General features: G+C 42.7%; 1 long non-coding RNA gene and 2 other non-coding genes across 4 annotated transcripts; all 3 read right to left on the reverse strand.

The window, feature by feature from the left end:
* Window positions 1–530: 530 nt before the first annotated feature.
* On the reverse strand, window positions 531–13624 carry LOC115147007 (uncharacterized). Of its 2 annotated transcripts, none has more exons than XR_003866255.1 (3): window positions 13582–13624; window positions 12783–12920; window positions 531–653 (listed from the first exon to the last, which is right to left on the reverse strand). It is a non-coding gene; the product is annotated as an uncharacterized LOC115147007 (long non-coding RNA). The 2 variants fall into 2 exon arrangements; XR_003866256.1 differs by lacking the exon at window positions 13582–13624 and adding an exon at window positions 13487–13574.
* Window positions 11808–11886, reverse strand: LOC115101515 (small nucleolar RNA SNORD72). The gene has a single exon (XR_003859319.1). It is a non-coding gene; the product is annotated as a small nucleolar RNA SNORD72 (small nucleolar RNA).
* LOC115101516 (small nucleolar RNA SNORD72) lies at window positions 12994–13072 on the reverse strand. Its single transcript, XR_003859320.1, has one exon. It is a non-coding gene; the product is annotated as a small nucleolar RNA SNORD72 (small nucleolar RNA).
* Window positions 13625–14576: the final 952 nt, after the last annotated feature.

The raw sequence follows: 14576 nt of genomic DNA on the forward strand, positions 1-14576 counted from the left end.
AACAGAGAATAATGTCCATCTTAAACATGCAAGAAGATAACTAACACATTGTCGGAAGGTATAAATATGTGCTTGTATATTGTCTTTGCAGCTGTATGACCCAGTGGGTAAATAAACTTTGTTTGAGTTTTACTCTGTTCAGAACCTAACACCGCAGACGGAGGATTTGATTCAGCAACACATATTTGTTCTATTATTGCCATCTCAATCTTGATTGTAAACTGCACAACTGAAACATCTTTACATAACCTTTTGAGAATTCTGTGGGGTGGGAATATGTCTCATCCATACCATTTCTATGGTTGTTATGGGCAATGTCAAGAGTTGATCAAAACAGTGGTACTGAATGCTTGCACTAACTTAAAAACTTGACAGAAACACACTTAATTTGTCTCTTCATTAAAAATCCAGGTAGAATAAATATAAAGATTAAATTGGGAATTGTTAACTCCACTACAATTACATTTATCAAATATGCAGCTAAGTGTTAAAGAGTTCATGAATGGTTAATGTAATACTGTAGACACGGATAAGAAAACTTTAACCAACAAGCACATTTATTAAAGTGAACCCAAAGTGTGTCTAGGACAGGTTTGGAGGCAGCCACTGCAACACGCCTGGGCTTGGGCTTGGTCCCTTCCCGGAACCCATTCCTGAAAAGGATGGGAAAAGAAAATAAGACATCTGTACATTACATAGAAGACTCAAATAGTAACTTTATTGCTCACCTACGCTATATGGCAACTTTTCATTCCGTCACAAAGAGTCTTTATCAGGTTGTGGTGTTATTTGTACCCAGCCCTGTGGAAGTCTGTTGGATGCATGTACAGTACTGCTGAACAAACGAAATAATAGAGGGCAATAAGCAAACATAGCAGAATAAATGGTTTTATATGGAACCTAGTTCACAACTGATGGCAGAGTGAAAGCTCGCCTCTGTAAAAACATTTAGATTCACTCAACTAATTTTGTTCAGATATTTATTTTATGTCAAACTAATTTCAGCTGGCATTATTTCCAAGCAACAGCTTTAACGGAGCACAGGCTGATAGTGGCTTATTGGGCTACACAACCAGGAGCAAAGAATGATTCACATATAGCAGAGTAGTGTTGCACGATTTTTCGATATACTAGAACATGAAAAACGGTTTGGTACTAGACTTTGTTACTTTCGGTATATCTTTCAAATGTGTCTCACGTCATAAGGATTGAGAGGATCAATGTCGAGTAAATTTGTCTGAATGTTCAAGGGGGCAGTAGTAAGCTAACCAGGCTACTTTGCACATGCAGCTGACAAAGTGCAAGCTTACTCTCTAGGGTAAAGGGGGCAGCATTCGGAATTTTGGATGAAAAGCACGCCCAAATAACTGCCTGCTACTCGGGCTCAGAAGATATGATATGCATGTAACTGGTAGATTTGGATAGACAACACTCTAAGTTTCCAAAACTGTCACCACTTTATTTTAAGAACATAAAATGGCAGAATAATTAGTAGAGGGAATTATTTATTTCAGCTTTTCCATAAACAAGGTCTATATTCATGTTTGATTGCACTCTGTAAGTTACATTTTTGCAGGACTGTTTTAACTAGATGATAGGAACACTGTGGACAAATTTCAGCAAGTTGCAACCTTGAAATACAGAAATAAACACTTTTCCATAAACAAGGTCTAAATCATGTTTGATGCACTCTGTAAGTTACATTTTTGCAGTACTGTTTAAACTAGATGATACCCTGTGGACAATTGTCATCAAGTTGCAACCTTGAAATACAGAAATAAACACTTGGGCCAAAATGTACCCAACTTATTGTGGGAAGCTTGTGGAACGTTTGACCCAAGTTAAACAATTGAAAAGCAATGCTACCAAATACTAATTGAGTGTATGTAAATGTCTGACCCACTGGGAATGTGATGAAAGAAAGAAAACATTCTCTCTATTATCCTGACATTTCACATTCTTAAAATAAAGTGGTGATCCTAACTGACCTTAAGACAGTGTTACTGTCAAGTTCAACACAAGAAAAACAATATATTTGGGCTACACTGCACATGATTACATTTGACACTTTCTGCCTGCGGACATATGTTCTTCAATGTGCCAGCAGAGCATGATACTACCTTTTGTTGGCATAATTGATCACTTTCAGGCAGAGTACACCACGCATACCCCATTTTATCCACTGTATTGAAAAAGTGAGAATAGGGAAAGTGTGTGGTGTTCCTGTCACATCTAGTGGCATCCAGCTTAAAACCTCACTAGGGTAGGGGGCCGCATTTGGAATATGATGAAAAGCGTGCCCAAATTAAACTGCCTGCTACTGAGGCCCATAAGCTAGGATATGCATATAATTAGTAGATTTGGATAGAAAACACTCTAAAGTTTCCAAAACTGTTAAAATAATGTCTGTGAGTATAACAGAACTGATATGGCAGGCAAAAACCAGAGGAAAATCCAACCAGGAAGTACTATTATTTTGAAAGGCTGTTTTTCCATCCAATTTCCATCCAATTTCCATCCGTCTGCTAAATGACTTAAATGTAAATGTAAATGAAAGCCTATCCACCATACAAAGACTTAGGACCCAGTTCACGATCTCTATGGCTTCCTCTACATATGACCAGTCTTTAGGCATTGTTTCAGGCTTTTTACTCTGAAAAATGAGGGAGACACACTTTCAATGAGAGGACAGTGGAAATTTCCAGACATGAACCAAGCACGTGATCGGGAGCATTGACGAAGCTTTTGTCCGATTGAAATATTATTTATTATTTACGACAAAAACAACCTGAGGATTGCTTTTCAACATCGTTTGACATGTTTCTACTATCTTTGATTGTACTTTTTTGACTTTCGTCTTGGTGTTGAGAGCGCACATTGTGCCTTTGGATTTCTGAACTAAACGCACCAACAAAACGGAGGTATTTGGACATAAAGATGAACTTTATCGAACAAAACAAACATTTGTTGTTTAACATGGAGACCTGGAAGTGCCAACAGATGATCAATGGTAAGTGATTCATGTTAATGCTATTTCTGACTTTTGTGACACTCTCCTTGGTTGGAAAATGGCTGTATGGGTTTCTGTGACTAGGTGCTGACCTAACATAATCGTTTGGTGTGCTTTCGCCGTAAAGCCTATTTGAAATAGCACACTGTGGCTGGATTTACAAGAAGTGTATATTTAAAATGGTATATAATATTTGTATGTTTGAGGAATTTTAATTATGGGATTTCTGTTTTGAATTTGGCGACCTGTAATTTCACTGGATGTTGTCTGTACCAGACAGGTTAAGCCACGTCCAGCTACACTTGTTAAAAATTTTTTTACCACATACTGTAGAGGGAAAACATTTGTTAACAGATAGTTCGTTAGCTAGTTAAACATTTCACACAGATTGCCAGGGTCCAGTAAGCAACTAACGCGTTATGAGACTCCTTGCCGTTCAAGTTATAACGTTACCAGTTAATATTATAGCGAATGGGTAAGATTACTAACGTTAGCTCATCTGATGTTAACGTTAGCTAGCTAGCGTTAGCTGTATGACTGTATTAGCCAGCTAATTTTCACACCATTAACTCAATTATTTGATCAGTTAAATTGGCTAACGTTGGTCAACATTTCTCTGGTTAGCTAACGGATAATTCAATCCAGCTAGCAAGATACTGTTACCATGGTTAAGTACTTGTTCCACCACACTTTCTCCCTCACCTCAAACTTTCCAAACGCCAGTTGTTTTTCAGTTACACCTCTACGTTATCGTTCAGGGGACGCGCTGCTGTCAGTTACCTGGCAAACGTATGGATGCGAAACTGATCTTTCCACTCTCCCACTGTCTTTCCAGAGCGCTCGCTGATGCTGTAACTAGCAAATTGATAGTCTCTCTTCAGTTGCATGGTGCATTCTGTTATGTGAACGATTGGCTGATCCACAGACTGTGTGCAATAGGCTGAGAGAGGCTGGACTGAGGGCTTGTAGGCCTGTTGTAAGGCAGGTCCTCACCAGACATCACCGGCAACAACGTCGCCTATGGGTACAAACCCACCGTCGCTGGACCAGACAGGACTGGCAAAAAGTGCTCTTCACTGACGAGTCACGGTTCTCTCTCACAGGGGCGATGGTCGGATTGGCGTTTATAGTTGAATGATAGTCGAGGCTTGTACTCTGGATTGATTTTGGAGGTGGAGGGTCCGTCATGGTCTGGGGCGGTGTGTCACAGCATCATCGGACTGAGCTTGTTGTCATTGCAGGCAATCTCAACACTGTGCATTACAGGGAAGACATCCTCCTCCCTCATGTGGTACTCTTCCTGCAGGCTCATCTTGACATGACCCTCCAGCATAACAATGCCACTAGCCATACTGCTAGTTCTGTGCATGAATTCCTGCAAGACAGGAATGTCAGTGTTCTGCTATGGCCAGCAATGAGCCCGGTTCTCAATCCCATTGGGCACGTCTGGGACCTGTTGGATTGGAGGGTGAGGGCTAGGGCCATTCCCCACATAAATGTCCAGGAATTTGCAGGTGCTTGGTGGAAGAGTGGGGTAACATCTCAGAGCAATAACTAGTAAATCTGGTGCAGTCCATGAGGAGATGAACTGGTGGTGGCCAAACCAGATACTGACTGTTACTTTTGACCCCCCCCTTTGTTCAGGGACACATTATTCCATTTCTGTTAGTCACAGGTCTGTGGAACTTGTTCAGTTTATTTCTCAGTTGTTGACTCTTATGTTCGTACAAATATTTACACGTTAAGTTTGCTGAAAATAAACGCAGTTGACAGTGAGGGGACGTTTCTTTTTTTTGCTGAGTTTAACTATTAAGTTAACCCAAAGCTTGCACTAGCGAACTTTCAACATTGTATAAAATATTCTGGGCCCTCAGAGTTTCAGGCTATTTACGCAAGGGATAAGAAGCAGTGCTGACTTGGGCAGGAGCTCACAGGAGCAGAGTACCGGCACCTCAAATGTTCTACTGCTTGAGCTCCTGTTCATCGTATTGAATATTAGCTCAAAAGTATTGTGGAGCTCCTGCACCTAAATATAAACAGTGCCAGCACCCAAAATGAGTACCGGAACCTATTTCTGTCCAAGTCCAGCATTGATAAGAAGTATGACGTTTCCACTGGATCAGAACATGACATTTTTTTATTTCACACAGAGTGTTAAGCTGGAAAGATTTTTCAAACATATTGAGGAACTATTGTAATTCTCAATGGATGTAAAAACAGACTTTGTTTGCTTACTGTTTGAGGTGAAGAAAACTTTACTTTGGGAAGCTCTCCAGGCCATTAGTGGTGGTGCGTTAAGCCAATCAGAAATACTTACAGATCCCCCAAATGTGCACAGTTATATGCCTGCATTTGCACGCAGGCCAGGTAGCCTATAAGCCTACTTCTATGCGTGTGTGTCCTTACTCAACATTGACAGCCTCTAAACAAAAGACAATGGCTAAATTGTCAAAACTCGTAAATGTAATGAAATAAATCAAAACTTGTTGCATTGCATCATAGGTTGTGCACTCTTCAAATAATGTGACCACTCAAACACTGAGAAAGGGGAACATTTGGGAGGAGCATGGCTATGTGGTAGAAGAGCTCAATTTGGCCTCTGCATGCCTATGGAGGCTTCGCTTTTGCATCACACCCTCCAGCCTCTGACCACATTTTCAGATCAAGTCTAAATTGGCTTTTAGTCTAGGCTTCCGCAATGTATTAGTTCACTGAGCTGGGTGCAAATAAACACACACACCCACTTGACAAAAAAAACATTGGTCGATCAACAGCCTAATGACCAAACAATCGACCAATTGGGGTCAGCCCTAACAAATGGCAACATTTTTAAGCTTACGTTTGCCCGCCGGTCAGGTAGCCTAGGCCTAGTTCTATGCGTAATCATGTTTGTGTCCTTACTCAAGGAGTGCTCTAAAACAAAAGACAATGACTAAATTGACAATCGTAAATGGAATGAGATAAACCAAAACTTTCCTCACAAGTGTAGACTAGCTTGTGCACTCTGCAAACAACATGTCCACTCCTACAATGACAATGGTAAAACGAATAATAATATATTGAATGCATTAACAGAAGTTACCATAACTAAACAAACATTGTAGATTAGAAATTATGGTAATTAACAGTAACTGTACTACTGGTATGCCGCCTCCGCAATTGAATAGTCCACTCAGACAGGTGTGACTCAGACAGATGTCTTGTTTCCACTAACATACATATATATACATACACCACTGCTCAACTAAAAAAAATATTGGTCGACAAACTGTCTACTAAACGGGGTCAGCCCTACACACCTGTCAGGTGGATGGATTATTTTAGCAAAGGAGAAATGCTCACAAACAGGGATGTTAACAAATTTGTGCACAAAATTTGTGTGAAATACAAAAAAAAAAATACACTGCCCCTACTCGGATGGTATCGCGCCGTCCCAATCTTCGCTCTCTCTCCCCTGCTACTCTCTCCTCTTCCATCCTATCATCTCTTCCCTCTGCTCAAACCTTCTCCAACCTATCTCCTGATTCTGCCTCCTCAACCCTCCTCTCCTCCCTTTCTGCATCCCTTGATTCTCTATGTCCCCTATCCTCCAGGCCGGCTCGGTCCTCCCCTCCTGCTCCGTGGCTCGACGACTCATTGCGAGCTCACAGAACAGGGCTCCGGGCAGCCGAGCGGAAATGGAGGAAAACTCGCCTCCCTGCGGACCTGGCATCCTTTCACTCCCTCCTCTCTACATTTTCCTCTTCTGTCTCTGCTGCTAAAGCCACTTTCTACCACTCTAAAGTCCAAGCATCTGCCTCTAACCCTAGGAAGCTCTTTGCCACCTTCTCCTCCCTCCTGAATCCTCCTCCCCCCCCCCCTCCACCCTCTCTGCAGATGACTTCGTCAACCATTTTGAAAAGAAGGTCGACGACATCCGATCCTCGTTTGCTAAGTCAAACGACACCGCTGGTTCTGCTCACACTGCCCTACCCTGTGCTCTGACCTCTTTCTCCCCTCTCTCTCCAGATGAAATCTCGCGTCTTGTGACGGCCGGCCGCCCAACAACCTGCCCGCTTGACCCTATTCCCTCCTCTCTTCTCCAGACCATTTCCGGAGACCTTCTCCCTTACCTCACCTCGCTCATCAACTCATCCCTGACCGCTGGCTACGTCCCTTCTGTCTTCAAGAGAGCGAGAGTTGCACCCCTTCTGAAAAAACCTACACTCGATCCCTCCGATGTCAACAACTACAGACCAGTATCCCTTCTTTCTTTTCTCTCCAAAACTCTTGAACGTGCCGTCCTTGGCCAGCTCTCCCGCTATCTCTCTCAGAATGACCTTCTTGATCCAAATCAGTCAGGTTTCAAGACTAGTCATTCAACTGAGACTGCTCTTCTCTGTATCACGGAGGCCCTCCGCACTGCTAAAGCTAACTCTCTCTCCTCTGCTCTCATCCTTCTAGACCACATATGTCAGAGTCAAGGCCCGCGGGCCACATCCGGCCCGCAAGAAGGTTTTTTACGGCCCCTGGGATGATCTTGATTTATTATTAGAACCGGCCCGCAGCAAGCCGGCAGCCCGCAGATCTTTTACACGCACCAATACTACATTTCCCACAATGCAAAGGTGACGCACCGAGCAGTAGGCTGCTTCATTTCAATATTTATTGGCACAGCAGTCGTCAGCATCACAGTAAAATTAACTTTCAGATACCCATCAAAAATGGCAAAACGGAAGGTGGATACTGAGAACCGGGGGTTTCAAACAAGGTGGGAGTCGGAGTATATGTTCACGAAGGTAGCTGGAAAACCTGTGTGTCTTCTGTGTGGAGAAAGTGTGGCGGTACTGAAAGAGTATAATCTGAGACGACATTATGAAACGAAACACGCGGACAAAAACAAGAATATGGACATGGAACAAAGGCTACAAAAGGCAGAGGAATTAAAACGAGGCCTCAAATCTCGACAGGCTCTGTTCAAAAAAGCCAAATCACAAGGCCAGGCTGCTGTCAAGGCCAGTTTTATTTTGGCAGAAGAGATCGCTAAATCAGCCCGGCCATTTACGGAGGGGGATTTCATCAAAAACTGCATGATTAAAGTTTGTGACGAAGTTTGCCCAGAAAAAAGGCAACTCTTTTTAAATGTGAGTCTGAGCAGAAACACCATTGCCGAGAGAGAGACCAGTTGTCCATCAATCTAAAAGAGCAGCTTGTGAAAAAGGGAAAAGATTTTATTGCATATTCCTTGGCTGTGGATGAGAGCACCGACATTTCTGACATTGCCCAGTTGTCAATTTTCATCCGCGGAGTGGACTCCAACCTAAGCGTGACAGAGGAGTTTTTGGCTTTACGTCCTATGCATGGCACAACTACGGGGCATGATTTGTATGAAGAGGTGTCAAGATGTGTAAATGAGATGGAGCTGCCTTGGGAAAAACTCGTGGGTTTGACAACCGACGGAGCACCTGCGATGTGTGGACACAGGAGCGGACTGGTGGCGAAGATACGGGAAAAGATGCAAGAGGAAAACGCGACAGGTGAGCTGACAGCTTATCATTGTATCATACACCAGGAAGCGTTGTGCGGTAAAGCCTTGAAAATGGAGCATGTAATGAGCATCATCACGCGCACCGTTAACTTTATCAGAGCCAAAGGTTTGAATCACCGCCAGTTCAAGGCATTTCTGACGGAGTTAGAAACGGAGCATGGTGATTTGCCTTATCACACAGAGGTGCGATGGCTAAGCCAGGGAAAGGTGCTTCAAAGATGTTTCGAGCTTCGTGAGGAGATTTGTCTGTTCTTGGACAGCAAAGGGAAAGACACAACACAACTCCGAGACGAAATGTTTCTGTGTGAAATGGCTTTTCTGTGTGACATTACGAGTCATCTGAATGCAATAAACTTGCAGCTGCAGGGTCGGGATCGTGTCATCTCTGATATGTACAGTACAGTGAAGGCATTTAAAACCAAACTGACTCTGTGGGAGACGCAGATGCGGAAAGAAAATTTGAGCCACTTTCCCAGCTGCCAGACCATGAAAGAGAAGCTCTCTACCAGTGCGTTCCCGAGCACACAGTTGGCTGATAAAATAGGTATGCTTGCCGCTGACTTTCGACGCCGATTTGCTGACTTTGAAGCACAAAAAAGCAGGTTGGAACTGCTCGGTAACCCATTTGCTGTTGACGTGGAAAGCTCACCACCAAACCTCCAAATGGAGTTGATTGACCTCCAATGCAATGATGCACTGAGGGCAAAATATGCGGCAGTGGGTGCTGCGGAGTTCGCCCGTTTCCTCCCCGGCACAATGCCCCAGCTGCGCATCCAGGCTGCTCAAACGTTGTCTATGTTTGGCAGCACATACCTGTGTGAACAACTGTTTTCTTTGATGAACCTGAACAAAACATCACACAGAAGTCGACTTACTGCTGAACACCTCCACTCAATTCTGAGGATTTCTTCAGCTCAGAGCCTTACCCCGAACATTGATGAACTTGTGGAAAAGATGGGACACCACCAAGTATCACCCTCAACCTCAAACAAGTGAACATTACTGTGCAATCACATATTTAGAGTTTTTACTCAGTTCAAGTTTAAAAGTTAAAATTTAATATTTGTTTTCACTGCATGTTACTTCTCCTTAAACAAAGTGTTGTTTTTGATTAATAGATTTTTGCACTTTATTTTTTGTATTTCAATCCAATTATATTTTAAAAATATTTCAGTTGAGTGGATGATAGAAAATTGCTATTATTGTTTTTCTTTGAAGTAAATTTAGCCCACTTTTGCTAAAATAGAAAATATAGTCTACTGATGGTGCCTTGAATACCGGTTTCTTTCATTTAATGTTCATGTTATGGGGATATTTATATAAAGGAAATTTGTCTTTTGTGTCTGTTGAAAATTAAAGATTACTGACAGAGCCATAAGAAAATATTGCTTTATTTATCTGATCATATTGTAATATATTTGTTAGGTTTTCAGTAGGTTCAATTAGGTTCACTAGACTATATGCGTCATTTAAAAAATTTTCAATGAACATTCGAACAGTCCGGCCCTCGTCTTGTAGCTGATTTTTTTATTTGGCCCTCCGTCCATTTGACTTTGACACCCCTGTTCTAGACCTATCGGCTGCCTTCGATACTGTGAACCATCAGATCCTCCTCTCCACCCTCTCCGAGTTGGGCATCTCCGGCGCGGCCCACGCTTGGATTGCGTCCTACCTGACAGGTCGCTCCTACCAGGTGGCGTGGCGAGAATCTGTCTCCTCACCACGCGCTCTCACCACTGGCGTCCCCAGGGCTCTGTTCTAGGCCCTCTCCTATTCTCGCTATACACCAAGTCACTTGGCTCTGTCATAACCTCACATGGTCTCTCCTATCATTGCTATGCAGACGACACACAATTAATCTTCTCCTTTCCCCCTTCTGATGACCAGGTGGCGAATCGCATCTCTGCATGTCTGGCAGACATATCAGTGTGGATGACGGATCACCACCTCAAGCTGAACCTCGGCAAGACGGAGCTGCTCTTCCTCCCGGGGAAGGACTGCCCGTTCCATGATCTCGCCATCACGGTTGACAACTCCATTGTGTCCTCCTCCCAGAGCGCTAAGAACCTTGGTGTGATCCTGGACAACACCCTGTCGTTCTCAACTAACATCAAGGCGGTGGTCCGTTCTTGTAGGTTCATGCTCTACAACATCCGCAGAGTACGACCCTGCCTCACACAGGAAGCAGCGCAGGTCCTAATCCAGGCACTTGTCATCTCCCGTCTGGATTACTGCAACTCGCTGTTGGCTGGGCTCCCTGCCTGTGCCATTAAACCCCTACAACTCATCCAGAACGCCGCAGCCCGTCTGGTGTTCAACCTTCCCAAGTTCTCTCACGTCACCCCGCTCCTCCGCTCTCTCCACTGGCTTCCAGTTGAAGCTCGCATCCGCTACAAGACCATGGTGCTTGCCTACGGAGCTGTGAGGGGAACGGCACCTCAGTACCTCCAGGCTCTGATCAGGCCCTACACCCAAACAAGGGCACTGCGTTAATCCACCTCTGGCCTGCTCGCCTCCCTACCACTGAGGAAGTACAGTTCCCGCGCAGCCCAGTCAAAACTGTTCGCTGCTCTGGCCCCCCAATGGTGGAACAAACTCCCTCACGACGCCAGGACAGCGGAGTCAATCACCACCTTCCGGAGACACCTGAAACCCCACCTCTTTCAGGAATACCTAGGATAGGATAAAGTAATCCTTCTCACCCCCTCCCCCCTTAAAAGATTTAGATGCACTATTGTAAAGTGGCTGTTCCACTGGATGTCTTAAGGTGAACGCACCAATTTGTAAGTCGCTCTGGATAAGAGCGTCTGCTAAATGACTTAAATGTAAATGTAAATAATTTATGCGCATTGCATATTTCTGGGATCTTTTATTTCATCTCGTGGGACCAAAAATGTACATGTTGCGTTTATATTTTTGTTCAGTGTATTCTTTTTCACTGTAAAAATAAACAAAATATAAAGTATATAAAAAGGATAAATGGACACACAGATATATAAACATATATATATATATATAAAAACAAAATCCCCAAAATAATAACAATAATAACAAATCCCCAAAATAATAGCCAGACAGTCGGGAGAATCAAATTCCCAAAATGATGCATTCAGGAGTATTTTTGTCATGGCAGCCACCATTGATTTCCTTATATTCGAATCACCCAGATAGCATAAGCCACTGTGATACACACCCTGGGTCAACAGATGTGGGGACAAAAAAAATCTTTGACTAATTTGTCATCCTATGTGCATGCATGGAGAGTAGGGGGTCTTGTCTCAGTCACAAAGTAAGAATCACTGAAATTCATATGTTCAGACATTTGTATTAAAAACATCATTGACAAGACACGGGGTAATAAACATGAACTGACTCATGCTGCACTGTCAAACATTCAAAAACAAGTCAACAAGGCAAGCAGTAAAGCAAACAAAGTGAAAGACAATGCACCAACAAACCTAGGTATTCAATATTGAGACAGAATACCCACAGGTCTGTGACATCTTGGTGATAATATAGTAGTGATGTGCCGTTCGTAAACCATTCATTCTTTTTGAACGACTTTACTGACAGGATTAATACTCGCCTCTCTGGCTCAGGAGACAAACTGTATCATGTGCTCATGGAAAAATAGATCATGCATAAAGAAAAACGCATGTTTAGAACTGATAATTGATTGCATGGTGAAAGAATGAATGCTATTAATTGATTATTGAATGTTAGATGACACAGCTTTGTAAAACCAGAACATGCCTCTGCTCAACACTTGAACATGAGAATGAATCGTTTGGGGGGCTGCAGTTCGCAAACAATATTGTGCTAATCTCCCTGTCAAGCCAAAGGCCTTCCGCCAAAAGCTGTTCACAATCTAGTCCGGACGCAACTAGACCTTGTTTCAAAGCTATCAATAAGTAATCGTATTTGTATTAGTAGCCTCAAAGCACAGTTGTATAAATCTCAGTCACAAATGACAGCTACAAATAGCCCCTATGGAGAACGAGAGGTGTGTAGAATCATGATTCTTTCGAGTTTTTAGTTCATTGTTCACAGTCAGGGGTCCTGCATGCTCTGGGCCTTTCTGAATCAAATGAATGAAATGAGTTGAAAGATGTGTCCTTTTGCCTGAACGAGTTGAAAAGATCTGGAGTCGGTAAAAAGTACAGAACATCCCATCACTACAATACAGCAGTTTCAATTAATGGATAATCTGAATTATCGATCTCAAGGAATGGCATGGGCACTTACAACTTCTCTTGCGCTTCTCGGGGTAGCCACACTTCCCGCAGGACGACTTCTGCAGATGAGGTAAGCCTTGGAACCGCAGCGACGGCATAGAGCATGAGTCTTATTACGCCGCTTTCCGAAGGACGAGGTCCCCTTCGTCTGAAACATACAAGGACCAAAATGTTGCCAAATAGATCATTGCCATTTGGTGTAAATGCATGGAGAGGTTGGGATTTTGTCTCAGTCAATAAGTAAGAATCACTGAAATTCATATGTTCGGACATTTGTATTGAAAACATAATTGACAAGAAAATGGCACATGGATAATTCATAGGAGATAATTAGTTATTTGTTGTACATCTGATTTCATGCTTAGGTAATTAAGCTGCACTACTAACGTTTCTATCCAACTTCCTGGTAACTTCGCTAGCTAGCGGTAAAGTGGCACAATAGAAACACTTCCAACTAGCAAAATTTCACCAAAACAACTCATAACTAGTTGATTAGAGGGAATTAGCTACACAAAGAAAGGCGGGGATGTTGTGGTTTGTAGAATGGCTTATTTACCTTGAGCCAACTAGCTAGCTAACCCCAAAACATACACAAAAATAAACCAATGCCTCCATTGCCGTATAACGTTCGTTAACTAGTTAGCCAAGTTGTTTACCGGTTTTTCTACACCATCTAACGTTTCACCAAAATCAATATAAATGAGAACCCATTACCATTGATTATACGTCGTAAACTACTACGATTTCTTGAAAAATAAAATAATAAATATATGTTGTAAGATCCATCTCTGACAAACTGCATCACTCACCATTTTCTTACTGTGGGTGTGTGGAAAGAGACCGGAAAAGGTCTTGGTGTTGCGGTAAATCAGAACCGAGGCTGTTCCGGTGTAACAGTAAAATAATCCCCCTTAATTAGGACAAGCTTTTCACTCCATGAGTAGCCTACTAAGTTTGCCCGCTACCAACTAAGGGTGTAAACATTTAATTTATGTACTTTAGGCAAAACCGACCAATTTTTGTTTTATTTATGACTGGCAGGGCCTGTTTGAATAATTTAAATACATAATTCCTTCTCTGCCTTACCCATCAAATCATGTCGGATCAGTGATTACTCCAAGGAATGGAAGGATATAATTGAAAAAGTATTCTATCTTGGCTACTTCCATAGGTTGCTTCTGAAATGGATATGAATGCACAGGTTTCTTCCTTAGCCTATCAAGATAAGGCATTCACAACATTTCAATGAGTCTATACAAGGCCTAGGCCTACTACATGAACACCATAAAATATATGCTTTCAAAGACTTTACACAGGTGGAGTTGCATCCAAGACAATCAATTTCAATCAGTCACATTTTTTATTTAACTAGACAAGTCAGTCAAGAACAAATTCTTATTTACAATGACCGCCTACACTGGCCAAACCCAGACAACGCTGGGGCAATTATGCGCTGCCCTATGGGACTCCCAATCACTGCCTGTTGTGATACAGCCTGGATTCAAACCAGGGTGTCTGAGATGCAGTGCCTTAGAGAGCTGCGCCACTCAAGAGCCCAGTCATACTATTATCATCAGCTACATTGGCTGCATTTACAGAGGCAGCACAATGCTGATCTTTTTTGTCATTAACTGGTCTCTTGACCAATCAGATCAGCTCTGAAATGGTCCGCTGTGAAAGATCTGATGTGATTGGTTCAAAAGACCAATTAGTGGAAAAAGATCAGATTTGGGCTGCCTGTGTAAACGCATTGCTTTTGAGTTTAATATTATTTTTAGCCACAAGATGTTAACATCCAGCTGCT

Source organism: Oncorhynchus nerka, linkage group LG19, assembly GCF_034236695.1.
Source record: "Oncorhynchus nerka isolate Pitt River linkage group LG19, Oner_Uvic_2.0, whole genome shotgun sequence".
NCBI classification, from domain to species: Eukaryota; Metazoa; Chordata; class Actinopteri; order Salmoniformes; family Salmonidae; genus Oncorhynchus; species Oncorhynchus nerka.